This window comes from Lonchura striata, chromosome 36 (genome assembly GCF_050655825.1).
Source record: "Lonchura striata isolate lonStrDom1 chromosome 36, ASM5065582v1, whole genome shotgun sequence".
Lineage (NCBI taxonomy): Eukaryota > Metazoa > Chordata > Aves > Passeriformes > Estrildidae > Lonchura > Lonchura striata.
The window spans coordinates 2,037,690-2,062,891 of NC_140738.1; the positions used below are offsets into that span (position 1 = coordinate 2,037,690).

Consider the following 25,202-nt stretch of genomic DNA (forward strand, 5'->3'; position numbering starts at 1 on the left):
CTGAGAGGAGCTGTGAGCCCGCGGGCAGAGGGGCCCCGCTGGAGCAGCCTGTCCTGGCAGGACTGAGCCCGTGGCACAGTGACCCACGCTGCAGCACTCGGAGGGGGCTGTGCCCAGGGGATGGACTCCGCTCCGAGAAGTTCCTGGAGAAGTCTCGGCCGGGAGAGAGCGCAGGGTGCAGCAGGGAACGACTCCTGTCCCTGAGCAGAGGGAGAAGCCCCGGGGGATGAGCTGAGCATGGCCCCATTCCCTGTCTCCTGCCCTGCCGGGGGAGGAGGTGCAGCTGGGAGCAGGGAGGCGTGGGGAAAGCTGCATTTAAGGCTCTGCACTGACTTCTCCTGCTCCTGCTCCGAGTCTTTGGAGTTTTCTGCCAGAAATCTCTCCCCTGCCCCACCCACCCACAGGGCTTCGGGCAGGTTTCCCTTTTCGGGGGAAATCAAAGCGAAGCTCTGATGCGCTAACGAGGGGCAGGAGAAGTGAGGCTCCTGGGCTTCCCGCAGAGGCGGAGGCACGGGAGGCGCAGGGCCGGGAAAGCCGTGGCGGGAGGCGCGGAGAAGTTTGTTTGTGTGGGCAGCTCAATCCCGGCTCGGGCCGGGCCCGTGCCGGGGCTGTTCCTCATCTCCGGCTTTCCCCTCACGCAGCCCGGGGGCGCCGAGAGCGCGGGGCGAGGCGGGGCCGTGCGCAGAGCCCGCCCCGAGCTCGCTGCCATTGGCCGCCGGTGCCGTCAGTCGCGGTTGCGGCGCGCTGATTGGTGGGAGCGGGGCGCGGCGCGGCCCCGGCGGCGGGCTGAGGGCGGCCGTGGCCGCGCAGCGCCGCCATTGGCCGAGCGGCTGCGCGGGCCCGGCAGCGGCGGCAGCGGCCGGAGCGCGGTGAGGCGGCGGCGGCGGAGCTCGGAGGCGGCCCCGGCGCAGGTGGGAGCCGCGCTGGGCTCTGCGGGGGCTCGGGGCCGGCTGCGGGCGGAGGGGGCGGCAGGGGGCTCCGGCGGCTCGCCGGTGCCGTGTCCGGCCCGTGCCGGCCCCGGGCTGAGGGCGCTGCGGGAGCGGCTGCCCGCGGTCTCCTTCCCGCCGGGGCCGGGCAGGAGCCGCTGCCGGAGCAGCGCTGGCTCGGCCCGGCTGCTGTGGGTAGGACAGAGGGGCTGCCCCGCGGCCGGGAGCGGGCGGGGAAATTCCCGTCGCCGGAGGTTCGTGTGCCCGGCGGAGAGCGAGGAGTCCTGTCAAAGTGACTTTATTGCCGAGCAGGGGCAGAGGCCGTGGGGCATTTGCCGTGCGCTCTCTGCCGTGGCTGTAGTCCGCAGCCTCCTTTTTATCCTCATTTTCCCGGCCGATCTCCCTCTGCCTTTGCCCACCGGCTGAGTTCCTTGGAAGGTTCCGACTTCCCGATGCGCCTGGAGCCTGTCCTCGTTAATGTGCATCCTCCTTTTGTAGAACAGCCGATATTCATGGCTCTGTTAAGTCTTTGTTCTTCTCGGCGAATTTCGGGAATGTAGCGGGACTTTGAGCAGCTGTCTGGGTCAATTTGTAACATTTATTGGAACTGATGGTTTCTCCCGTTACTTCCTTCTCTACAACTCCCTGCCCCGATCTCCAGGCAGATTCACTCCTTGACTCTGTTTTGTCCTTCCCGGGTCCTCTTTGGTTTTGGGATTATTCTCGGTGCCCTCATTCCCTGTCCTTTTGTAGCCGTTTGTGGATCAGGAGGCCTGGCTGCCACCTGCATGCCCTGGCTCAGCTGCTGGATGAGCTGCACTACCAAGGTGTGGAGCGTGGTAAAAAGATGAGAGTTGCTGCAGCACAGAAGAGGAGAAGCAGCATTCCTTTAACCCCTGGTCTGCTGGGGAGCCACGAAAGGCTGTCCAATTCCCCTGCTTTCCATGTTTGGACCGATACATAAACTTCTCTCCTTATTTGTTTTCTTAGCTTTTTTACCACTTCTCCTTTGTGATCTCTTTACCAGCAGCAGTTTGAGCCACTTAGTTTTCCACAAACTCCTGTTTTTTCTGCTCACAAATAATCTGATCCCATCCCCTGGTGAAATGTTTTGTTCCTCATTTCAGTGGCTTGGTCGGCAGGAAGGTCAGGAGCTGGAGCTGTCTGGTTGGTTCTTATTCCGAGGACAGCTTGTAATCAAATGATGCCATTGAAATGATAAATGGTTTATCTGTCTCCTGATAGGAATTGGTTTGGGTTCTCAGGGGCTGGTCCATGGTGTTGTAGGATTTGTTCTGGTGGCCATTAATCTTTTCCGCATTTTTGGGTGCTCCCTTCAGCTGGGACTCCATCAATTGATCTCTTTTTTCTAATTACATCATCAAATACTTGAATTCCAACTGATTTCCCTGAACTTGTTCTAGCAGAAACCCCAGTGCTGTGATACACCCTGTACAGCACAGACAGTGACAGCAGATGTTGGAGTGGGCAGAGGGATGATCCCCCCCTTATTTTAGTGAGGTTTTCACAACATTCTCCATTTGCTGTTTCCCTTTGCAGCTTCAGCCATTTCTGTTTCAGAGTCAGAGATCCTCACCATGGGCTCTGCCTTCAGCTGTGCAGATTCCATCTGTGCAAGCAGGCAGAGCTTGGGGTGAGGGGCAGAGGGAATCAGCCAATTCCTGCCCCAGGCAAGAAGAGCCAGCTACATTGTCCTCACTTTGCCCTGTCAGTGTTAATTTGCATTTCTAAAGCTCCTGTCCAGGCTACCTGTTTAAACATTAAGGGCTCACCATTAAATCTCTTCTAGTGATGCAGCCTAAAGGTGAACTTTGAAAAACCCAGATCAACATTTTTCTATCTTTTACAGCTACGCAAAAACATAGAGAAAAAATCCCAAGGTAATTCAGTTTTGTCTACTTCCCCTCGGAAGGAAAACTCATATTCACATCCTTTACCCAAACCTAACCAGCTATATAGAAGTATGCGTAATAAAAAAATACTCTAATGCTCTAAACTTTGCACTGAAACTTCAGAAAAAATAAAAACTTCACTAATCTTTTTAGTGTTAGAGTCAAGGCATTCCTTGATTCTGGCCAGGATGTGCAACAGAAATCATTCCATTCCCACATAGCCTTGGTGTGCCGAGAAAATAGTTCCATTACATGCGGGTTTTACTCGATTTTTCCCAAACTTGTGTAGTCTGAAGCAATCTAAATCCACTGGTTTAATATTCTGTAGTTTCAAGTTGTGCAGTTTTTAGTATTTGGTTTCCTATTGGGCCTGGATTTCTTTGCTTGTGCTGTTAATGAGGTGGGAAATGCTGGATTTCCTTCTCAGCCTTTTGCAGACCAGGTGTCTGCAGCCCTGCCGGGGGCAGTGTCTGGGGTAGGTGTTGGTTGCTGTTTGCTGCTGGGGTTGATGTTTTGCTGCTGGTCGTTGTCTTTGTGGGTATCTTTTGGGCCATTCCCAGTGTGTTGAGATGTGAAACTCATCTCCACTGAGTGGTGTAACATCCCTTAACAAAACCTTTAACATTTTTTTCCCCAAGGCCAAGGCAAAGCAAGCCTGAGTAGAGAAATCAAAGGTTAACAATGTTCAAGTCTATGAGCTGGTCTATTTTCCATGGATGCACTGGCAAGCAGGGCAGTGTGTGAGTGTGAGTGAGAGCCAGAGTGGAATTGTCCCAGTGTCTCCCCAGCAGCTGTGGCAGTGCAGGCCCAGCGAGCACTGAAGCTGCAGCAGTGGCAGCAAGGGCTGGCCCCGGTGGCTGGAGCTGCCCAGGGAGGGTGGCCAGGCCGAGGATTTCAGCAGAGGAGGTGTGGGCAGGCCCAGGGCCTTGCCCCGCTGTGGAGCCCTGGCTGCTGCTGCGCTGCCTTCAGTGCAGGCTCAGGGGGGCCTCCCATCCTCCTGCTGCAGGCGGGAAGTGCAAATCTCCGGGGCTGCAGAGACCTGGAGCCCAGGCTGAGGGGTCCCCCCGTGTTCAGCTGTGCTGGCGGCTGTTTCTGGCCTCGGGGCCCCTTGGCATGGGCCACGCCACTTGGCCACCAGTGGTGCTGCTCTGCACTCCTTAGGCAGAGCCCATGTCCTGCTTGGATGTTGGCAGCAGCAAAGTGCCAAGGCAGGCTGTGTGCCAGCCCAGCTTCCTGGGGGAGAGATTGCACCAGAGACAGGATTCTGGCCACAGACTGCTTTAAATGTGCATCCCTTATCTCCACCCTGCACTAGGTGGAGAATTCCCAGGGTAAGGAATTCGCAAGATCAATTGCAAGGGAGAGAATTGAATATCTGCCCTGGCTCTGGCTCTTCTTCTTACCCAAGCCAATGGCAAAAGCCGTACCCATGGCATCTTGGTCTCTATCACCAGCTTCCAAAGGTGTTTCTTTCTTTCCCCTTTCATTCTTTGTACCCTGCCTGAGCTCTGGGGGTGACAGGGGTTATATAGGTCCCATTGTATTCCTAAAGCTGCCATAACCCCCTGGAGGATTTTTTCCTGTAAAATGAGTTCTGCTGTCTGAGTTTGTTGCTTCTACAATCCCTTTTATTGGAATGATTTCTTTTAGAGATACCTTAATAAGTGATCCAGTGGTTGCTGAGCAGTCAGAATTGCTTTTGCCCCCCTGTTAGGTGAGATGGTGTCACCAGAAGATATTGAAGCCTTCCTGCTCAGGGCATTTCAGTGCCAGGCTCTTACAAGCACACACAGCTGTGCCGGTTGAGCTGACCATGGGGGTAACCTGCGCTTTGTCTGATTCCCTTTCCTCAATAACAGCGTGTTGTGGAACTCTTTTCCCTTCTGCTGCCCTTGAAGAGCCATCCACAAAGACATTTTCTCCATTTTCAGATCAAGACTGAGCGTTCTCCAGGGCTCCAGTGTGGTGGGTCCCCAGTGGGATGGGAGCTCAGAGAGCCCTACCAATCCATGTCCATGCAGGGGTGGACTTGCTCCTGCTGAGGGTGCTGCTGTCTGTGCTTGCAGTGTCCTTGTGGGCTGCAGCTGGAGCCCTGACTCCTTCCCAGGGGCTGTTTGGGTGGGCTCTGCCCTGGCCAGGAGGGCAATGCCTCTGCCAGGTGCTTGTGGCCGACCCCGTCATGCCCTGGGTGCTGGGGCCCCCTTGGGCCCTGGGGTTGATCCCTCAGGGCTGTGGGAACTCTGCCGTGGCCTTTGCCTTCAGCTTGGCCTTTTGCTCATCCCTTCTTGCCTTCAGCTGCTGTGCCCTTGTGCCCAAGTGCTGCAGGGCTTCTTCTGCCACTCCTGCAGCCCGGGTCACTGCCTGTGGGTGCTCATCCTCTGAGAGCTGCTGAGCTTTCTGCAAAACCTTTCCTTTCTGCAGGGACCCAAAGCAAATCCTGAACAGCAAATCCTGATCCTTCATGTGCACTCTGCATTTCCCAGCTGTTCCTTTGTGTTCCCCGTTGTGCTCAGGGTCCCTGCCCAGCCCGTGTGGCAGAGCCGGTGCCTGTCCTGCCGCAGTGTCCAAAGGCGGCCCCCCCGGCGGGCAGGGCCGGCAGCTCCCCGGGGCCGGGCAGCGGCCGGGGCGTCCTGCAGCCTCCTGGGGGCCGGGGGCCACTGCCGGCCCTGCCCGGGGCTGGTGGGGTCAGGCAGCGCCCGGCGCTGAGCCCCGGCTGCCCCACAGCCCCGGCCCGGCCCCGCAGCTCCCCACAGGCCCCAGCCCGTGCTCCCGGTGCCGCACCTCTGCGCCCGGTGCTGCCGCTGCCACCGCAGAGAAACCCCTGGCATCCTGACCTCCTGCTTTTCCTGTCTGGGAAACTGGGGATGCGAAGGATCTGGATCAGCTGGCAAATGTGAGGATAAGACCCTGTTGAAAAACATCTCAGTCCTCTGTATTTTTCTCTTTCTTCTCTTTTCCATCATCCATTTTCTTACCACATAGATTCCTCCTGCTGCTTCTTACCTGAACCATATTGCTGCACAGTCCTCTTCACCTGATCCCTTCCCAGCACACCAACCCCATCCATCCCCTGTTGTCCAAATCCCTTCTCCCCTTCCCTTATTGCCCCCCTGGGTGTCCATGTCCTTAATTACCTCTGGGGAAATATGCAAACTACCTCAGCATTCTCCCAAGGGACCCTTCAGAGACATTTTGGGATCATCATCCCTTTGGCCAGGCCCCCTCCCTGGCTTTCCCTTTTCTCCCCTCCATGGTTGCCCTGCCATGTTCACTCCCCGAGGATCCCAGGGCACTCACTGATGAGATTTTCAGTGCTCTCTCCCTGCTGACTCTTCACAGACCCCCTGATGTGTCACTCATCTATCTCCTGGTCACTCCCGGGTCCCCAATCAATCCCCGGTGCTGCCGCCAGCCAAGGGAGCCGATCACCGAAAGTGGGTGAGGCACCTTCAGCTGCACTCCCTGCCCGCCGCCCCGGATGGTGGAAGGAATTCGGGATGAGCCCCAGGGTGTGTGGGTAAACTTACATCACCAGAGAATTCTGTCCACAGAGCAGACAGAGGTGTCCTGTAGAAGTAATTTCATTCCAAAAAATGGGAAAGGCCATTGGACATTCCCCATGGGATCTCTCCAACTGTTGGAGGACATAGCCTCCTTTTCATCCTAATTCTCCTGGCCACATCTCCCTCTGCTTTCCCCACTGGCTGAAGTTCTTGAGAGCTAAAGACTTCCCAGTCCACCTAATACATACCCACCTTGATATGCTCCCTGCTGTTATATAGCAAACGATATTCATGGCTCTGTTAAGTCTTTGTTGTTCCTCTGGAAGTTCATGAATTGAGCAGAACCTTGGCTGAGCAGCAGTCTGTGTCATCAATTAATATAATTTTCTGAAACCAATGGCTTCTCCTGTCACTTCCTTCTGTGCAGGTCCCTGGCCCTATCTCTGAGCAGATTCAGAGCATCTGTTTGTAAAGACACGTTCCTGTGGTTCCTTCCATGGGGTCCCCCGTTTGTGGGACATCCCCCCTGGAGCAGGGTGTCCCCTCTGTGCTGCAGCCCCAGGGCTCGGGCCGAGCTCAGCCAATCAGAGCCCGCGGCGCTGATGACTCACCAGTTGCCAGGCAGACTCGCAGCTCCCCGCGTTCCCCACCTGGACCCACCTGCGCCCCCCCTCGGCCCCATGGCCCCGCGAGGGGAATTTGGGGAGGTGGGAGTGGGGCAGCGCCAAGGCCGGGCCCCCCCGCGCTGTCCTGGCGGGAACGGCTGCAGTGGGGACCGAGTGCGGGCGGGAGCGGCCGAGAGCCCAGCGCTGCCCCAGCCCGACCTGCCCCAGCTCCATCCCTGCCCCTGCGCTGGGATGCTGTGGGTGTGGGGGGAAGAGGGAGCCGGCAGTGGGTGCTGGGCCTGGGGGCAGGAGGAGAAGGGAAGGAGAAGCAGGCTTGAGGAACAAAATGGTCAAAGGATGCAGGTGGCAGGAGAGGGTGGGATTGTGCAGGAGAAGGAAGAATAGCAAGAGGAAGAGGAGTGTGAGGAAGAGTAGAGACACAGGAGGAGGAGGCGGAGCAGAAAGAGGAAGCAGCAGAAGGTTCCACCCCTCCCTGTGTCTGCAGCCTCCCCCCAGCCCCAGGAGTGCTGCTCCCCCCACATGCAGCAGGTGACTGTGGAGGGGAATCCACGATTTCCACAGGGTGAATCTTGGTGTTTCTGAGCTTTATTGGGCTAAATGTTGGTTCTTTGGTTTTATGTGGCAGCTGAATCTTTATTTTTGGGATAGGTTTTTGCTGACTTGTGATGTTTGGGGAGTTTTTGTTTTGTGTCTTGAAATTTGTGAGATTTGATTTTTGGGCTGAATCTTGGTGTTTTGGAGGTTCTTACAGATACGAGATTCCCAATGATTTCCTGAGATGAACTTGGGCAAGGCGGAACCTCCAGTCCAAGGAGCTCTTGTCTTGTTTTTTTCCCTCAAACCAGGATTTTTAATTCCGTGGGCGTGGCTGGATGGAGGAGGAGGAAAAGCCCCGGAGATGCTGCAGGAGGAGGAGCTGCAAACCCAGCCCAGGGAAGTGCAGGGAGGAAAGAGCCCCCCTGAGCCAGGAAGGCGGGCGGAGATCCAGCCAGAGCTCGGAGCTGGTGGAGAAGCCTCATGGCAGGGAGAAGCCCCACAAGTGCTTGGAATGTGGGAAGGGTTTTAGCCAGAGATCCAGCCTGATCGAACACCAGAGGATCCACACTGGGGAGAGGCCCTACGAGTGTGGGGAGTGTGGGAAGAGGTTTCGGACCAGTTCCCATCTCCTCAGACATGAGCGGAGTCACACAGAGGAGAGGCCCTACCGCTGCCCCGACTGCGGGGAGGGCTTCAAAAACAACTCCCACCTCACTTTGCACCAGCGCATCCACACCGGGGAGAGGCCCTACGAGTGTGGGAAGTGTGGGAAGGGCTTCAGAGACATGTCTGGCCTGATGATGCACCAGGTGCTCCACACTGGGGAACGGCCCTATGAGTGCTTGGAATGTGGGAAGAGCTTTGGGTGGAGCTCTGCCCTGAGAAGACACCAGGGCATCCACACTGGGGAGAGGCCCTACGAGTGTGGGGAGTGTGGGAAGAGGTTTCGGACCAGCTCCCATCTCCTCAGACATGAGCGGATTCACACAGAGGAGAGGCCCTTCCGCTGCCCCGACTGCGGGAAGGGCTTCAAGCACAACTTCAGCCTCACCGTGCACCAGCGCATCCACACTGGGGAGAGGCCCTACGAGTGTGGGGAGTGTGGGAAGGGCTTCGTACAGAGCTCAGCCTTGACCCAACACCAACGGAGGCACCACTAAGGGAAGCCCTGTGAGTGCCCTGAGTGAGGGAAGAGCTTGGAGTGAGGGAAGAGAGCGAGGGAAGAGCTTGGAGTGAGGGAAGAGCTTGGTGTGCTGCTGCAGCTCCATCCCCCATGGGAGGATCCGGGCTGGATGATCCCCAGTGACCCCCATTGGGCAGAGCCCCGGTGCCCCCGTATGGGGAATAAAACAGAGAGTAAAGCAATGGAGCTGATAAAGGGGCCCGATATCTGAGGCCTGACTGAGCAGAAACTGTGGGAGACACAGACACAGTTTCAGTCTCCCTGGGCAAGAAGTGACCAGAAAAAATGGTGTGAGTCTTTCTCATAAGATAAATGCTCCCAGGTTACTGGATGTCACGAAGAATGTGTAACCAATGGGAAATTGTTACCAAAAACAGAGCCCTCTATAAGCACCATACAAGTAAATCCCTGTATAAACACCTGGTACACTCAATAAAATTGGCTTTGCTCTAAACTCGGATGTCCCCGTCTCTCCATGGTGGGTAACCCTGTTGTGGGTGATCCCCGTTGGCTGGGGGAAGGCGCTGGAGGGATTTCTTTCCCTTCTCCTGGTGCTGCCGTGGTTTGGTTGGTAATAAATTCCCTCCCTGAGCCCAGGCTGGGTCTGTTGTCCCCGTGCCGGTGCTCGGGGCGGGATCTCTCCCGTTCCTTCTCTGCACTGCCGGGCCTCTCCTCAGCCAATGAGAGAACGCGGTGGAGAAGAGTCAGCCAATCAGCGAGAGCGGGGCTGATGACTCACCAGTTGCCGGGCAGACCCGCAGCAGGCAGTGTTCCCCACCTGGACCCGCCCTCCCTGCCCAGGGCCGGCCCCGCCGTGGGGTCCCCCCAAGTCCCTCCCCAGTGCCCCCAGGAACTGGGCTGGGTTTAACTGGGAAGCTTTACTGGGAACACTGGGAGCAGGCGGGCAGGGGCAGAGTGACAGCAGGGCTGGGGGGACACTCGACCCCCCCAAAATCAGCGTGGGGATAGAGCGGGGGGTCCCGGCAAGGCCCGAGGCCACGGGGAGCGGCTGCGGCCGCCAGTGTCTCAGGAGCTCTGTGGGCAGAGAAAAGGGGGTGACACCGGGCTGGGGGCCCCGGGGGAGCATTCACACTCCAGGGGAAGGGGGACACGACCCCCGGGACCCCCATTTCTTGTGCAGGTAGAACTCCATCCCCAGTGCCAGAAAGACGAAGCCCAACTTGGAGTCTCCAGTTCCTGTCAGGATCTTGCTGCGGCAGCATCCAGCAGCATCTCTGCGGTTTCCACAGGGGTCAGTGTTATGATTGAGCACAAGAGGCCATCTGATCCGATTAACAGAATTTATTTAATTCATTTAAGAGAGTATATGAGAGCAAAGCAAAAAGCAGCGCTGCGGCGACAGAGGGGAGCAACCGCTCCGCCAAACTGCCACGCCGTGATCCCCCTAGCTCACTGTTTTTATCCCCTTCTTTAGTTCACTCGTTTCTTCTGCGCAGTCGCATTCTGTTGCTAGGTGGTCGTTTTCTGCCTCCTGGTGGTCGTGGGATGAAGGCTGGTTGTCTTCCTCACAGGTGTCCTTTGATCTGGGGATTCTCACAGTCTCAAGTATACGTGTTATCTTAGAAATGCATGTTATCAGTTAAGCACTGCAAAGCCTATTGCCTACTACCGCTGTAAAAGGTTAGGAATGCGTGTTATCAGCAATTCACAGCCTGTTGCCTATTACCGCTGTAAAAACAAACTTCTTTGAAACAAATTACTATCTGCAGCTGCATCGAACAAAAAGGTCACCCTTCTCTTACAATTTCTCCCTTTTTTTTTTTTATCCTTCTTTTTGTTCGTTGAACCGTATTAATTCTTTTCTGCTAAGCTCTAGATAGTTTTCGGTCTCTATCTGAGTGAGTGATTCATATTTTGATCTTACTATCATTAAATGAGCGGCCTCTAACCTACTCTTTACTATTGCAATAAGCTTATTAAAGATGCAGGGTCCGAAAGTTAGCACTAAGATGAGCAGAATTGCCGGTCCTGCAATGGTAGACAAAAGAGTTGTTAACCAAGGGGAATGAGTAAACCATGATTCATACCAGTTTTGTTGAGCTTCTTGCTCTTTTTTTCTTTGCTCTATTTGTTTGCGTAATTCTGCCATAGTATCAACCACAATTCCTGTGTGGTCTGCATAAGTGCAACATTCTTCTCGTAAGGCAACACAGAGCCCCCCTTGTTGTAAAAATAATAAATCAAGTCCCCGTCTATTTTGTAACACAACCTCAGAGAGGGATCTGACTGATTTTACTAACCCATCTATGGCCTTTTCGATTCTGCTCAAGTCTTCATCTACGGATACTCGTAAATTTTTCATACCTTGTTGTTGATTTACTAGGGAGGCTACCCCCGTTCCCACTCCAACTCCACTTACACTAAGCAAGATTGCTACTGTTAATGCTGTGAGTGGTTCTCTTTTGACTAGATGGTGTTCGGGAGTTGTTTGATGCTCTAGTACATACTCCTTTGGGTGATATGATATGCGAGGGACAATTAACACCTGTACACAATAATCTGAACTTTCATTGAAAAGCCTTATGGATAAGCAAGGGGTGGTTCCGAGTTTATTACATACCCATTTGGTGTTAGGCGCCGGCAGGAGCCATTCTGCCGGTTTATCTTTTCTCTTGATGCTGATTGTCGTCTCACACAAGTGTTGCATTATTGCGGGTACCTTTCCCACACATTTCCCTTTCCCTCTTACTTGTGCTAGGGTTATTCCTGGGGTGCTATCTTTTCCCTGTTTCCACAGACATTCTCTTGGGTTTGTCCCATTAATTCTTCTGGTTTTGGCAGAGGATCCTATCGCCTCATAAAAGGGTGGATTCATCATGTAACAGAGCCAGCAACCTTCTGTCAGATTCGGGTATGTATAGTTTAAAACGCCAAATGTGGCTTGCATTATTTTCCACAAGGTGGCATGCTCGGGTTTAGGAACACCTGGCTCATCTATGTTAATATGGCTGGTAATAACCTCTGTCTCTGTGTAGTTAATTGTCTTAGTTTTAATGTCACTTATTACTTTGTTGGGTCCAATTGGTGCAGGGTCATAGGGAATAGGTTCTTTCTTAATAATTATTAGGTTTCCCAAATCGTGTCCCTCTATCCAATGCCTAATTCCCCATATCTTTCCCAACAGCCACCCCGGGTCATTTGGATGAGTAACATTGAGGTATATGAAAGTACAGTTCCCTAGTAAATCTTTCCCTGTCCATGGCCATTCTTGTGGCTTTACACATCCAGCTGGTCCATATCCCACCCTTAGGTATTTATCTGACCCTCCTCCCGGGGCCCATGCTGATGCTATTGTCTCACAACCTCAATAACCACAGTAGTAATGCCCGGGGAGGTTACAATATGACCTCCCTAAATTTGAAGCAGGGCACATATAGAAGCTTGTCAAATTTAACAGCCGCCCACAGCTTGGATTTTTGGTCATGTTACATACTCCAGCTTTAAAGCTTGGTGCCCCGGGGGTTATCACAGTCTGCAGGTTGTAATGAGTATCATGATTTTCCCACCTACTTAATGTCCATTTAAAGGGTTCATGGGTTTCAGTAGCAACACTTTGGAGAGGAAAGCATATCATCACAAATGTAAGAATCTTTAGGGCTGAGTAGTACACACTGCAGGGGATGCTGCTTATCATGCCCAATTTCACATTCCTACTTTTTCTCATTCCATTGTCACCATTCCCGTGCCTATGGTGGTCAGTGTTTTTTCTTACGATTTGGGAGGGTCCCCCATCCCCACTAGCTATCTCTCTGTCTCTCCTGTCAACTTGGTTGCTACAAGCTACAGGGTAGGCCATCTTCTTGACAGCAGAGATATTCTTCAGGGGCGGGATTATTTCCACTCTCTCACTTTGACCTCCGGGAGTTTCAATTTTTCTCATTTAATTGTGGGGTGTCGCACCTCAGTCCCTTGACCAGCCTGCGACACTTGACCTGGACTATGTCCGTAAGAAATGGACTTGAAAGCTCGTTGGAGTGGTAGCAATGGAATTCAGGATTTATTCTTTTCACAAAAATTTCCCACCACTCGGGAGATTCTTTAGTCAATTCCCGAGTGGCGACCTTATAATTCAATATTTCAGAGGTCAACTTGCGTTGTTCTAGCCAGCAGCGCTGACACACACTTTTTGGAGCCCTCCCCTTTCTACAGTGAGCCCACTACAGCCCTTTACAAATTTTACAAGAAAAGCAAGCAAAAGGGAAACAATCACAATCTAACCAGCTACATTTTATTTTAATATCTTCATGCTCGGCATGACCCTCCCCTTCCCAAGGTCTCTGCTCCCTTTCGAGTCGGATGGGCTGATAATAGGGCTGCTGAGCTAAGTCTTCTAAATGCTTACAGTATCCTGGGGGTTTTGTTTCTCCTATCAGTTGTGTTTGCAATCCCCAGTCATTCCCGACCCAAATGTCCCCGGAACTGGCAGTGTCCATTAAGATTACTTGAGGGTTCTCTTTACTGTTAGCTTCAAATCTCCCGGCTTCCCATCAATCTTCCAGCTCGTCTCTCTGGAAGTTGCATGAAATCGAGTCGGGTCCACTGGCCCCTTTATTCTGCTAGCATGGGTCCATCCCTTTTCTGCCGTACGAACTGCGGAATCAGTGGTGATTATAACCAGATACGGTCCGTCCCACCTTGGGGTGATTGAATCTTCCTTCCAGCTTCGGATGAGAACCCAGTCGCCGGGTTGTACCTGGTGTAATACAAGATCTAGTGGTGGTCTTTGGGCCCACATCCCCTTTTCCCATAACTGTTTCTTGTATTTCATTAAAACAGTTAAATATTTGTTAATACTTTGGTCAGTGATATTAGGATTAGATTGAACTTTCTCTAGGGAGTAGGGCATCCCATATAACATTTCAAATGGGGAAAGCCCTATGTCTGATCGTGGTTGAGTCCGAATATTTAATAATGCTAGTGGCAGATATTTTATCCAAGATAACTTAGTTTCTAGTACTAATTTAGTGAGTTGTTTCTTAATTTCTCTATTCATTCTTTCCACCCTCCCGGAACTCTGGGGGTGCCAGGGAGTATGTTGTTCCCATTTTATGCCCAGGGCTTCTGCTAGCAGCTGTGTTATTTTTGAAGTGAAGTGGGGGCCTTTATCGGAGTCTATTGTTTCTGGGAGTCCATACCTGGGTATTATTTCTTCTAGCAGGGCCTTTGTCACCGTTCGGGCTGTCTCCCTAGTGGTGGGGATTGCTTCCACATAATGTGTTAGATGATCTATTATAACTAAAAGATATTTTATCCTCCCCACTTTGGGAAGCTCTGTAAAGTCTGCCTGTAAATTTGTAAAAGGCCTCTTTGCCACGGGTCTCCCTCCTAAGGGTGGCTTCCTTAAATTCTTCCTATTTACACGTAAACAGGTTGGGCAACCCTTAGTAATATTTTTTGTTAGATCATGGAGACCCACAGTCATATAATGGGTGGCAAAGTGGTCTACCAGCCCTTGAGCGCCCCAGTGTGTTTTCTGGTGTAATTTATTAAGCATTTGCTGGGCTACGGCCCTAGGCAGAACCTCCCTCCCATCTGTTAACAGCCACTTCCCCGATTCTTCTTTTATCCCCAATTTTGCAAGTTTCTCCCGCTCTTCTATAGTAAATATAAATTTATCCTGGGTGGTTAACCCAGGATTCTCTGGGGTATCTGTAGGATCCCTCCTGGCTCTCTCGCTCAAGGTCAGTGCCTCGATAATTGCAGCCTTCTTCGCTTCATGGTCTGCCGCGTTGTTACCCCTACTCCGGTTATCCATTCCCCGCTGACGCCCTTTTAAATGAACTACAGCTATCTTTGCAGGGCCTCTCAAGGCCTTCAGGAGGGCTACTATTAATCTCTGATGCACCAGGTTCTTTCCTTGTGAATTCACAAGGCCCCTTTCCTCCCATAATTTTCCAAATGTATGTACTACCCCATACCCATATTTAGAGTCTGTATAAATGGTTCCCTCTTTTCCCTTTAATAATTCTAAGGCTCTTAGGATGGCGTATATTTCACAGGCTTGGGCTGACCATGTTTTGTCCAGGGCTCCGGACTCAATTACTTCTAGGTCAGGTCCCCCTACTATGGCATACCCTGATTTTCTTTGGCCTTCTACTATTCTGGATGATCCATCTACAAACAGCTTTTCTCCAGTCTCTAACTCCTCTTCTTCCAAGTCAGGTCTAATTTTAGTTTGCTCCTCTATAGTGATCACACAGTCGTGAGTCAGTGGGTCAGTCTCTGGCTCTCTGAAGAGGAAGGAGGCTGGATTTTGTAATGAGGTGGTTTCTAAAGTGAAATTAGGGGTTTCTAATAGAATCCCCTCATACTTTAGGAGCCTGGCATCAGATATTTATTTGTCTGCTTTTTGCTGCATCACACTCCGTATGTTATGTGGAGTTAACACCTTCAGAGTGGCATTAAAGGTGATTTTCCTTGTTTCTTCTACTAACTCTGCACAGCCTGCAATTATTTGTAAACAGCCCGGCCATGCCCTACTTACAGGGTCTAGAATTTTAGATAGATATGCAATAGGTTTCTTTTTCCCCGCCCAGTCCCCGCTCCAGTACTCCATAAGTTACTCCATCTGTAATATTGACAAATAAAAAGAAGGGCCTCTTTAAATCTGGGAGACTTAGGACTGGAGCATGGACCAGAGTTTCTTTTAATTCTTGGAATTTAGATTTTTCCTCTTCTGTCCACTTAAGGTGCCCATCTTGGGTAAGTTTTTGATACAGAAATCTTGCTTTCCCACTATAGTTTTCGATCTACTGCCTACAATACCCTCTAAGTCCTAATATCTGACGAATTTGTCGTTTATTTTGCGGTAAAGGCAGGGATAGGATTGCTTCTACTCTATCTGGATCAATTTTCTTTTCTCCCTTTTTCAAATAATGTCCCAGGTATCTAACTTCCTTTTCTACAAATTGTAGTTTTGCTTTAGAAACTTTTAATCCTTTTAGTCCCAGGAAATTTAATAGTTTGATACTTTCTTTCTGGACTTTGTTTTCTTCTTTACCTGCTATTAACAAATCATCCACATACTGAACTAGCTTTACCTCTGGGTCTGTTTTATAATCTTGCAAAATTTGTTCTAGGGCTTGCCCGAATAAATTGGGAGATTCCGTAAATCCTTGAGGTAATACAGCCCACCTGAGTTGCTGTCGCCTCCCCGTGTCAGGGTCCTCCCATTCAAAGGCAAAATAATCTCGACTGGATTCGTCCAGAGGGCAGGCCCAAAAGGCATCTTTCAGGTCTATTACACTATACCACTCGTTTTCAGGTCCTAATTTACTCAAAAGGGTATAGGGGTTTGCCACTACTGGGAACCGAGCCACGGTTCGCTTATTAATTTCCCTAAGGTCATGCACCAGCCGATAGGATCCGTCTGCCTTTTTAACTGGGAGTATGGGGGTGTTAAAAGGCGACATACATGGTTCCAATAATCCTTTATTTAGTAATCTTTCAATTTCGGGTTTCAATCCTTTCCTTCCCTCTAGTGAAATAGGGTACTGTTTTATTCTCACCGGGACCTCAGGGTTTCTGATCTTTACCGTGAATGGAGTCATATTCAATTTGCCCACGGTTCCCGGATTGTACCATACTTCAGGATTTATTTTCTCTTCATCTTCTAATCAAAGAGGGCAAAGCCTGATTTTCAATTCCTTTTCTACCACTTCGATTTGAATTCCCAGTTCAACAATTAGATCTCTCCCCAATAGGTTGTAATCTGTTTCAGGGACTAATAAGAAGTCACCCACCCCCATTTTAGTTTCTGATTCTACCATTACCTCTTTAATAATTTGTATTTCAAATGGTTCCCCTTTTGCCCCTACTACCATAGCTGTCTGTTTTGACAGGGTACAGCCTTGGAATTGAATGGTAGATCTTTCCGCCCCTGTATCGACTAAGAATTCTATTTCCTGGCTTTGGGGACCCACCTTTAATTTTATCAAGGGCTCTTTTTGATGTCTCCGGGTCCCCATAAAGTAGAGCCCCTGACCCCCCTAGTCGGCCTTGAATTCTTTCTCATCTCTAAGCTGCACTCTGCACTCTCTCTTGAAGTGTCCCTTTTTGCCACAATAATAACAAGTCTTTTCTTCCGTTCCCCCCCCCTTTTCTTTGTTACCTGCTTTGTCTCGAGTAAACTTCTTCTGTCCTGTCTCTATGCTCCTACTTTCCCTTACCGCAGCAACCATCATTTTAACTTGCCTCTTCTGACTCTCTTCCTCTCTCTGGACGTACACTTTCTGTGCCTCCCACAGCAGCTCTGCCAAATCCCTATCCTGCCAATCCTCCATCTTTTGTATCTTCTTTCTAATATCGTCCCAAGACTTGGATACAAAATGCACTTTTAATATTGCCTGCCCCATTGGATCATTTGATCTTAATCCTGAATATAATTGGAAGTTCTTTCGCAGCCTCTCCAGCCACTCAGTGGGTGTTTCATCTTTCCTCTGTCTGTCATTGAATGCCTTATTGATATTTTGACCCCTGGGGACCGATTCCCGAATACCATCAATTAATATGGTTCGGAAGTCCCGCATATTGGCCCTATGATCCTGGTCTTGGTCATTCCAATTAGGATTTTGAAGAGGCCACTTGGTGTCAGCTGGGTGTTGAGCATGTGCCGGCTGGGCATCCCAGACCCGCATCCCAGCTGCCCTAATCATGTTCTTTTCTTCAACCGTAAATAGGATATTCAGTATGGACTGCAGTTCTTCCCAAGTGTATATATTGGGGCCCAAAAATTGATCCACTCTTTCTGCCACACCTAAAGGATCGTCTAATAGGCTTCCCATCTCCTTCTTGAAATCTCTCACATCTCCCGAACTCAAGGGAACAGAAATGAATCCTATTCCTGGTTGTGGCCCCCCCATGGGCATTTCCCTCAGGGGAAACAGTTTGCCTTTTGCCCTGCTCCGGGTGACTGGGCCAGGCTGTTCAGAATCTGAGTCAGACTCATCATCCGATGAGGGGAGGGGGGGTGCTCGTGGTACAGGAGGAACATAAGGAGGTGGGGCTACTATCAGTTCCTCTGGTCGTCCCTTTCTTTTCCCCTTAGGTTTTTCGGAAAGTTTGAATACAAGCACCTCTGGTCGACTCACCCAGATCTTAGCATAGTCACTCTCCTCTGGGCTAGGGGGTTGTTTAGTGCTCACCCAGATGTTTAGAGCTTGTCTAACCCATTCCTCTGAGGACCCGAATATGGGCCAGAATGCATTTTTGGAAACTTCCTTCCCTCCCCACACTTCTATACAGTAATGTATCATTTTTGCTTTATCCTTTCCCCTCGTTCCTGGGAAGTGTTCCCAATTGGTCAACATGAATCCCGGGGGACTGTCCTTAGGAATCGAAGGGAGTTTTACCCCCACTGGGGAGGGGGATTTACTCTTCCCCTGCCCCATTCCTCCGGAGTGCCTTCTAACACACACAAATAATCAAATAATCACAATCACTTCCCCTGGTTCGTGGCCCAGGCCCTCGCGGGCTTTGGGAACCGCACTACTGAGGGTCCGTGTTCACTTGGGGCGTCCGGCTGCCGGCTCCCCTCTCATGCAACTCACACACTCGCCACACTCCGGGATCCCGACCCCGCCAGAACGGAACCCTTATACTTACGCTTCCTGCGTCGTCGTTCGGACTTTGTGCACAAAATTTAAGGGGTATCCTGGGCCCGCTTCCCTTTCTTTGCTTTCCTCTCAAGGCTTTTGGGTTCGTCGGTCGGGATGAGGACAAGACCCCCAGTCTGAGTCCGCTCAAAAGAGCGGAGTGGTGGCGCCTCTCCCAGAGAGGGGTCCTCCAAATCCACGATCCGAGTCACGGCACCAAATTGTTATGAGTGAGCACAAGAGGCCATCTGATCCGATTAACAGAATTTATTTAATTCATTTAAGAGAGTATATGAGAGCAAAGCAAAAAGCAGCGCTGCGGCGACAGAGGGGAGCAACCGCTCCGCCAAACTGCCACGCCGTGATCCCCCTAGCTCACTGTTTTTATCCCCTTCTTTAGTTCACTCATTTCTTCTGCGCAATCGCATTCTGTTGCTAGGTGGTCGTTTTCTGCCTCCTGGTGGTCGTGGGATGAAGGCTGGTTGTCTTCCTCACAGGTGTCCTTTGATCTGGGGATTCTCACAGTCTCAAGTATACGTGTTATCTTAGAAATGCATGTTATCAGTTAAGCACTGCAAAGCCTATTGCCTACTACCACTGTAAAAGGTTAGGAATGCGTGTTATCAGCAATTCACAGCCTGTTGCCTATTACTGCTGTAAAAACAAACTTCTTTGAAACAAATTACTATCTGCAGCTGCATCGAACAAAAAGGTCACCCTTCTCTTACACAGGTGCTGGAGGCTGCAGCATCCCCCTGATGAACTGTGTCTGTGTTCCACAGGAACCCTGTCCTACAGCCCACCAGACGGGATCCACCATCAATGCTACCACGGCGAGGCAGCGACGATCTGGTCCCTGGGCCTCCTGCTGCACCCTGGTCATGGGGAAGCACCCGTTCAGGAGGGGCCAGGAGATATCTGGGGGCAGATCTTGTTCCCACCATGGCTCTCTCAAGGTGGATCCTCATCTCTGGCCTCGGGAGCAATACCAGTGCTGGGAGACAGCAGCAGCTCATGGGCATTCTGCTCTGGCAGCTGCTAAGGAGGTGGCACATGTCCTGCTCTCCTGCTCTCCTCCAAACAGAAAATCCATGGGAAAGTTTAGGCCCACCTCTAAGCACACCCAGCATGGCCTGGGCACGGGAAAAGGGGGCAACTTCTCCAAATGACTGGTGATTTCTGCTTTCTCTCCCCAGAGTGCCAGGATGTCATTAAGAGGTGTTTGTCCATGCAGCCCTTGGACAGGCCATCCTTAGAAGAGCTTTTCCGTGATCCATGTTCCTCTGCCCTAGAAGATGGGAGAGATCCACATGCACAGTTGGATCCAGGGGCCTGGCAGGTAACAGCTCCACACATCTCTTGGCACTCAGTGGTAAAGACAACCAGCCAGGTTTTGTCCTGCCTGTAGCTCTGAGCAGGGGTCAGCAGAAGTGAAGACGCAGCTCATGGGCTGGAGCTGAGCTGGAGACCTGGTGTGGCAAGCACTGGTGGCCAACATTCCCCTGGTTTTGCCTGCCATGGTTCATGGATGGCTGGGGCCCTGGGCAGAGCCCTGACAGCCTGGTCTGGCCCAGGGAAGAAGGAGCTCCTGGAGAAGCTGTCCCAGGTGGGGCTGCTGCTGCTGGGGACAGTGAGGACATCAAGGATGACAACCTCTTGCTCCACCTGACCACCGGCAGGCTGAAGATGGTGGACTTTGATTCTGACACCTCCTCCAAAGCCAGGTTCCACAGGGAATTTGCAGATGAGTCCACACACTGGGGGATGCTCCCAGATTTGGGCATTGCACAGCCTGGCTGGGAACCAAAGGTTCCCCCTTTGCTGGGGCGGATGCAGCTGATCCTTCAGTCGGCTGCCAGGCTGCTTTTGGAAGGGCTGGGGACATGGGCTGGGGTGGATATGAAATGGGAGTGGGCTCCTGGCCCTGCCAACAGCCCCCAGCACCCACCGTGCCTCGGGCTGGGGCTGGGCTGGGGCAGCCAGCCTGACACAAACAAACCCCCATGGTGGGAGCAGAGGTGGGACTCCAGACCCTGTGCAGGGGCTGCTTTGCTTTGCAGGCAAGGAAGGGCTTGGGCTGCTCCACTGCCCTTGTTTGCTTTGGGATCACCATGGGGGCCGTGCAGGGGAAGGGAGAAAGCCTGGGATTCCCTCACCCATGGTGGGTTTTTCCCTGGCACGCAGGGGTTGGGCCTTCCTTAGGGCCCTGACAGAGATAAGATTTTTGACCTTTTTTCTTGTTCCCCTTTTTGTCTGTAACCTATTTTCCATAATTTGATGTTTGTCTTTCTAGAGGAAGTGTTTCAGGTGGAGTCCAGTCTGGATCAGGACGTGCTTGGGAGCAGCTGCAGCGTGGATGGGCCGTGCCCTTGGAGAAGGCTGAGGGCATCGTTTGGGACCAGCTTTTCTTCCAGCGGGGGATGGTGTGAGGTGGGTCCTGTCTGCTGGGGATGGTGGGATCAGAGCTCTGGGGAGATGGCAGCGAGCACAGGAGCGTCCTGCTCTGGGCAGCTGCTGAGGGCTGGAGGTGCCGTGGCTGGCTGCAGGCTGGGCACATGTCCTGCCCTCCTGCTCTGCTCCCAAAGGCAGCAGTGATGGGCAGCTCTGGGCACAGCTCTGGCATGGCCAGCATGGCCTGGGCACCGCGGGTGGCTGGGACAAGGGGACAGGAGCCTTCAGCTGACGGGGCTTTCTGGTTTCTCTCCTTGCAGCCGGGCTCTGTGGGTGCTGAGGCTGCTCTGGGCTCTGCCAGGGCCCTGCTGGAGCTCAGCACCGGGCCGCAATCAGCCAAAGGAGAAATGGGGTGACCTGCAGCACAGACTGGCTTGAGCATTTTAGCAATACAGCTCAAGAAAACATGCAGCCACCCAAAAAATAAACTTGTTCAATAACTTCTGAAATGAAATCAATCTGGGATGACCCCAAATGACTTTTTGCAGCTTGCTCAAGCAGTAGCTCAGCCCTTCTCTGAACTGTTCTCTCCCCCACCTGCCTTTAACTTCCCAGTTGCTCCTTCTTTTTCCCCAGTGAGTTCCCAGCCCATTCCAGTCTCCATCACACTGTTCCCTTCCTTGGTGCCCCTCACCATGAGGAAGGCTGAGCCCCAGGCTTAGGAACTCATCCTGTCACTGGCTGAGGAGCAGCAATGTCTCAAGAGGTCTGGTGGGATTTTAGTGTCATTCAGAGCTGCTCTCCAGCCCCCAGCTCTCCTCACTGCTGAGTTCCCGCTCCCTTTTCCTCATCCTTGCAGCAGGATGAGCTCTGTGAATCCCCTTGAGCCTCCCCACTCTTCCCAACCCATGCACCCACCTCAGCTAGGTTGAAGCAGCAGCTTCTCTGTCCCCTCGGGCACACCAGTGCAGTCCCCTGTGCAGCTGTCCACAGCTGTCATCTTCCTTCAGGAGCTCCACGAGCCTTTCATGCAGGCTCCACATCCTTATGGCCATCTATTTGTGGAACACAAGTGTGTGAAACACCATCCTGCTGCCACAGGGCCCAGGGGCCAAAGGCCTGTGCCAATGCCCTGGGGCAGCTGCAGCAGGAGGCAGGAGAGCTGGCAGCAGCTGCCCCAGTGCCCCAAGGCCAACCGAGCCCCAGGGACTGCCTTCCCCAGCCCCACGCTGGCAGCACGGCTTCAGCCCCTGCGCTCTTCTCACCGAGACACTGGTGGTGCCGAGCGCCACGAGGCCTCGGAGTGCCAAGCGACGCCTCCCCCTGCACTCGCTCTGCAGGTGCTTGGACAGGAACTGCAGGACGCTGTCACGGCACTCACTCACATTCAGGTGCTCCAGGATCTGAAAGGCACAGGCCGGTGACGGGGGAGCGGCCGGTGGGAGCCCAGAACCGCCCAGGGCCGGGCCCAGGCAGCAGCACAGGGCGCGGGCTCTGTCCCAGGCACTGCGGCCAAGAAAGGGCAGAGAGCCGGGAGGCAGCTCAGCGAGGCAGCGCCGGCCTTCAGGCTCACCTCCACAAGGAACGCCAGGGTGGCCAAATCCCGGCACGGCGTGTCCTTGCTGAGCAGCCCGAGCAGGTGGAATGCAATCCCGGAACACGCGGCTTCGGATGCGCGGTGCATTTCTCTGACAGGAGGAAACACGAGTCAAAGCCCTCAGCCAGCGGGGGCAAACCTCTCCCAGGACTGCCTCACAGAGGTCTGGCCTTTCTCCACCACCCTGCAAGGGGCAGCTGAGCCCTCTGGGAGGTTGCTGCTCTTGGGCACGCTCCTCTCCCAGCCTTTTGCAGCCTCCTTGGCCGTCCCTTGGTGACAAGGCCTTCTGGCCCACGGCCACGGGGACTGTGTGGGGCACCTCGGGCACAGGGCACACATGCCGGGGACAGCTGGGGAGCAGGGGGTCTCACCTGGCCAGCACGCCCACAGCACAGTGGTGGGTGTCAGCACAGAGCAGTGTGTCCCAGCCACGCTTGTCTTCCATGGCCACCACCACATCCTCATAGTGAAGTTGGCAGAGCAGGGCCTTGAGGGTCTGCTCTGCAAAGCTGTGCACAGAGCAAAGCTGAGGTTACACTGGGAGCACTGGCCCCTGCCCTGGGCACATGGCAGGGACAGGAGGACTGGCATGGAGCACCTGCTGGGGCTGGTGGCAAGGCCGTGTTGCTGCTGGCATCCCTTCCAGAAGGTATCGACCTCCTCTGGCACATCCAGAGTGCTGAAGAGCACTTGGAAGAGCAGATGCACAAAGAGGCCGGGGAAATGCACGGTGACTACATGTGGCACACAGGGCAGCTGGAGGATCTTCCACATCACCACGGTTGCCTGCAAAGGACAGAGCAGCCTGAGACAGCGCTCAGTGCCGAGGTGTCCGTGTGGCAGGGCCCGAGCACAGGAGGGAGATGCCCGGAGAGACACAGGGGGAGCACCGGGCCTGGTGGCCCTGGAGCTGCCCCGAGGCCAGGTTTCAGCCCAGCGCCTGAGGCAGGGAGACGCCGTGGGGGAGGGAGGATGGAGAGCTGCTGGAAAGGTGGCCTTGGGGCCAGCAAAGGCAGAAACTCACAGCCAGGGCAAGGACAGCCGTGTGGTCCCCATCGGAGGTGCACGTGCTGTGCTCTGGCCAGCTCCCCAGCACATCGAGGAGCACGAGCATGGCCGGCTCTGCAGTCCTCAGCGAGCACATGATGCTCTTCCACATGGCCAGAGCAGCTCTGTGGGGTCAGAGCTCTGTCTCAGAGGAGTCTGGGACACAGCAGCGTGGCCTGGGCGGCAGCGGGGAGCTGAGCTGCTCTGCCAGCCCTGCCTCTGCCCACTGCCCCTCACTGGCAGCACGCAGGCAGCCCAGCCCTGTGGGCACTGGCCCCTGAGGGGCAGGGGGGAAGCATGGCAGCACGCTGGGGGGCTGACAGGGGCCAGGGCTGGCAAAGGGAGCAGCCAGAGGGCCCTGGAATTCTCTGTGTCAGACACCTGGGACAGGCTGCACAGGGGGAAGGGCTGCTGAGCCCTGAGCCCTCTGGGCAGGTGGGCCCCGTACCTGTCACACAATGGGGCCACACGCAGGAGAGCCATCACCACGTCAGAGGGCTGTGCCTCTGTCAGATCCAGAAGGGGCCTGTACAGATTGTATTCAGGAAACTCATTGGCCATGAGCCACTGGTGGATGTACCTCACCATGGCGGGCACCTGAAGAAGGAAGGGGAGACTTGGAAAGCTGCCGGAGGAAGGAATGTGCCCAGCTGCCCCAGAGAAGTGCTTCCCTTGCCTCCACACTGCCATGGCCTCAAAGGCTCCCAGGGAGCAGCAGGTGTGGCTTGGGAGGCCAAGCAATTGCTGGGAGAAGAATAGCCAGGCCACAGGCTGCTTACTTGCTTTGGGCTGGAAGGACCCTCCTCCACAAGCATATCCAGCAGGGCAGCGCTGGTCTTGGTTTTGAAGATGGGAGAGTACGCTCTGAGCACGGTGCCCATGGCGCTGCTCTCTTCCTCCCGAATCCTCTTCATGAATTTGCAAACCATCTGCAGCAGAAGGGCAAGAAGCCCGGGATGCTGCATGGAGTGCTCCGAGCACAGTGCTGGGCTGAGCAGTGCCAGCCGGCCCAGCCCAGGTGGGGATGGCTGCAGGTACCTGCGCTGTTCTGCGGAAGCGGCCACGGGTGCGTTCCTGCTCTCGTGTGCGCTGCACAGCTGCACCTGGCAAAGAGCGAGTGCAGCCCGAGCTGAGGGGCTGCGGGAGAGGCCGGAGAACACAGCCCAGCCCTGCGCTGCCCAGGCAGGGACAGCCCTGTGACGGCCCAGGGCACGGAGCGCGGCTGTGGGGTGTCTGCCCGGCCCCTATTCCAACCTGTCCATGGGCATGGCCCCAGGAGATGGGATGGCATGGCATGGCATGGCATGGCATGGCATGGCATGGCATGGCATGGCATGGCATGGCATGGCATGGCATGGGGCCAAGCTGGCTGCAGGCACCAGCCCTGTGGCCCAGCTCTGCCACTCACCCTTCTGCCGTGGCTGGAACTGCTCCACCTCTTTAGGCTGCTCTGCTGGGGCAGATCCAGGGCCTTCTTTCTCCTCCTTCCCCCAGGCCAGCTTGGGCACGCTCGCAGGTCTGTGCTCTACGACACTGCCTGGATTCATGGCTGCTTGCAGAAGGTGAAAAGGAAAAGGTCCAAGTCAGCAAGTGCTGCAGTCGTGCCTTGAGGGCACCTGCAAGAGTGAAGTCTTGGCAAGGCTACAGGACGGCAAGTCCTGCACTCTGGTCCTGGGGGCTCCAGCCACAAGGACAGGAGACTCCTGTCAAGGGCAGTGAAAAGCAAATGCCACGGTCTGCCCTCGAGGGCAGCTGCAGAAGAGATGCCTCGGGAAGGCCAGGGGTCACCAAGTGCTCTGGTCTGGCCACGAGCTCACCTGCAGGAATAATACCTTGGGAAAGCTCTGGGTCAGCAAGGAACAAGT

The 25,202-nt window shown here is 53.7% G+C and overlaps 2 long non-coding RNA genes across 2 annotated transcripts; one reads left to right on the top strand and one right to left on the bottom strand.

Annotated features, from left to right (window-relative positions):
• The first annotated feature begins 838 nt into the window (after positions 1 to 838).
• LOC146764015 (uncharacterized) lies at positions 839 to 21,303 on the top strand. Its single transcript, XR_014950976.1, has 4 exons — positions 839 to 911; positions 19,499 to 19,641; positions 20,596 to 20,732; positions 21,014 to 21,303. It is a non-coding gene; the product is annotated as an uncharacterized LOC146764015 (long non-coding RNA).
• Positions 9,976 to 18,451, bottom strand: LOC146764016 (uncharacterized). Its single transcript, XR_014950973.1, has 2 exons — positions 18,313 to 18,451; positions 9,976 to 13,402 (listed from the first exon to the last, which is right to left on the bottom strand). It is a non-coding gene; the product is annotated as an uncharacterized LOC146764016 (long non-coding RNA).
• Positions 21,304 to 25,202: the final 3,899 nt, after the last annotated feature.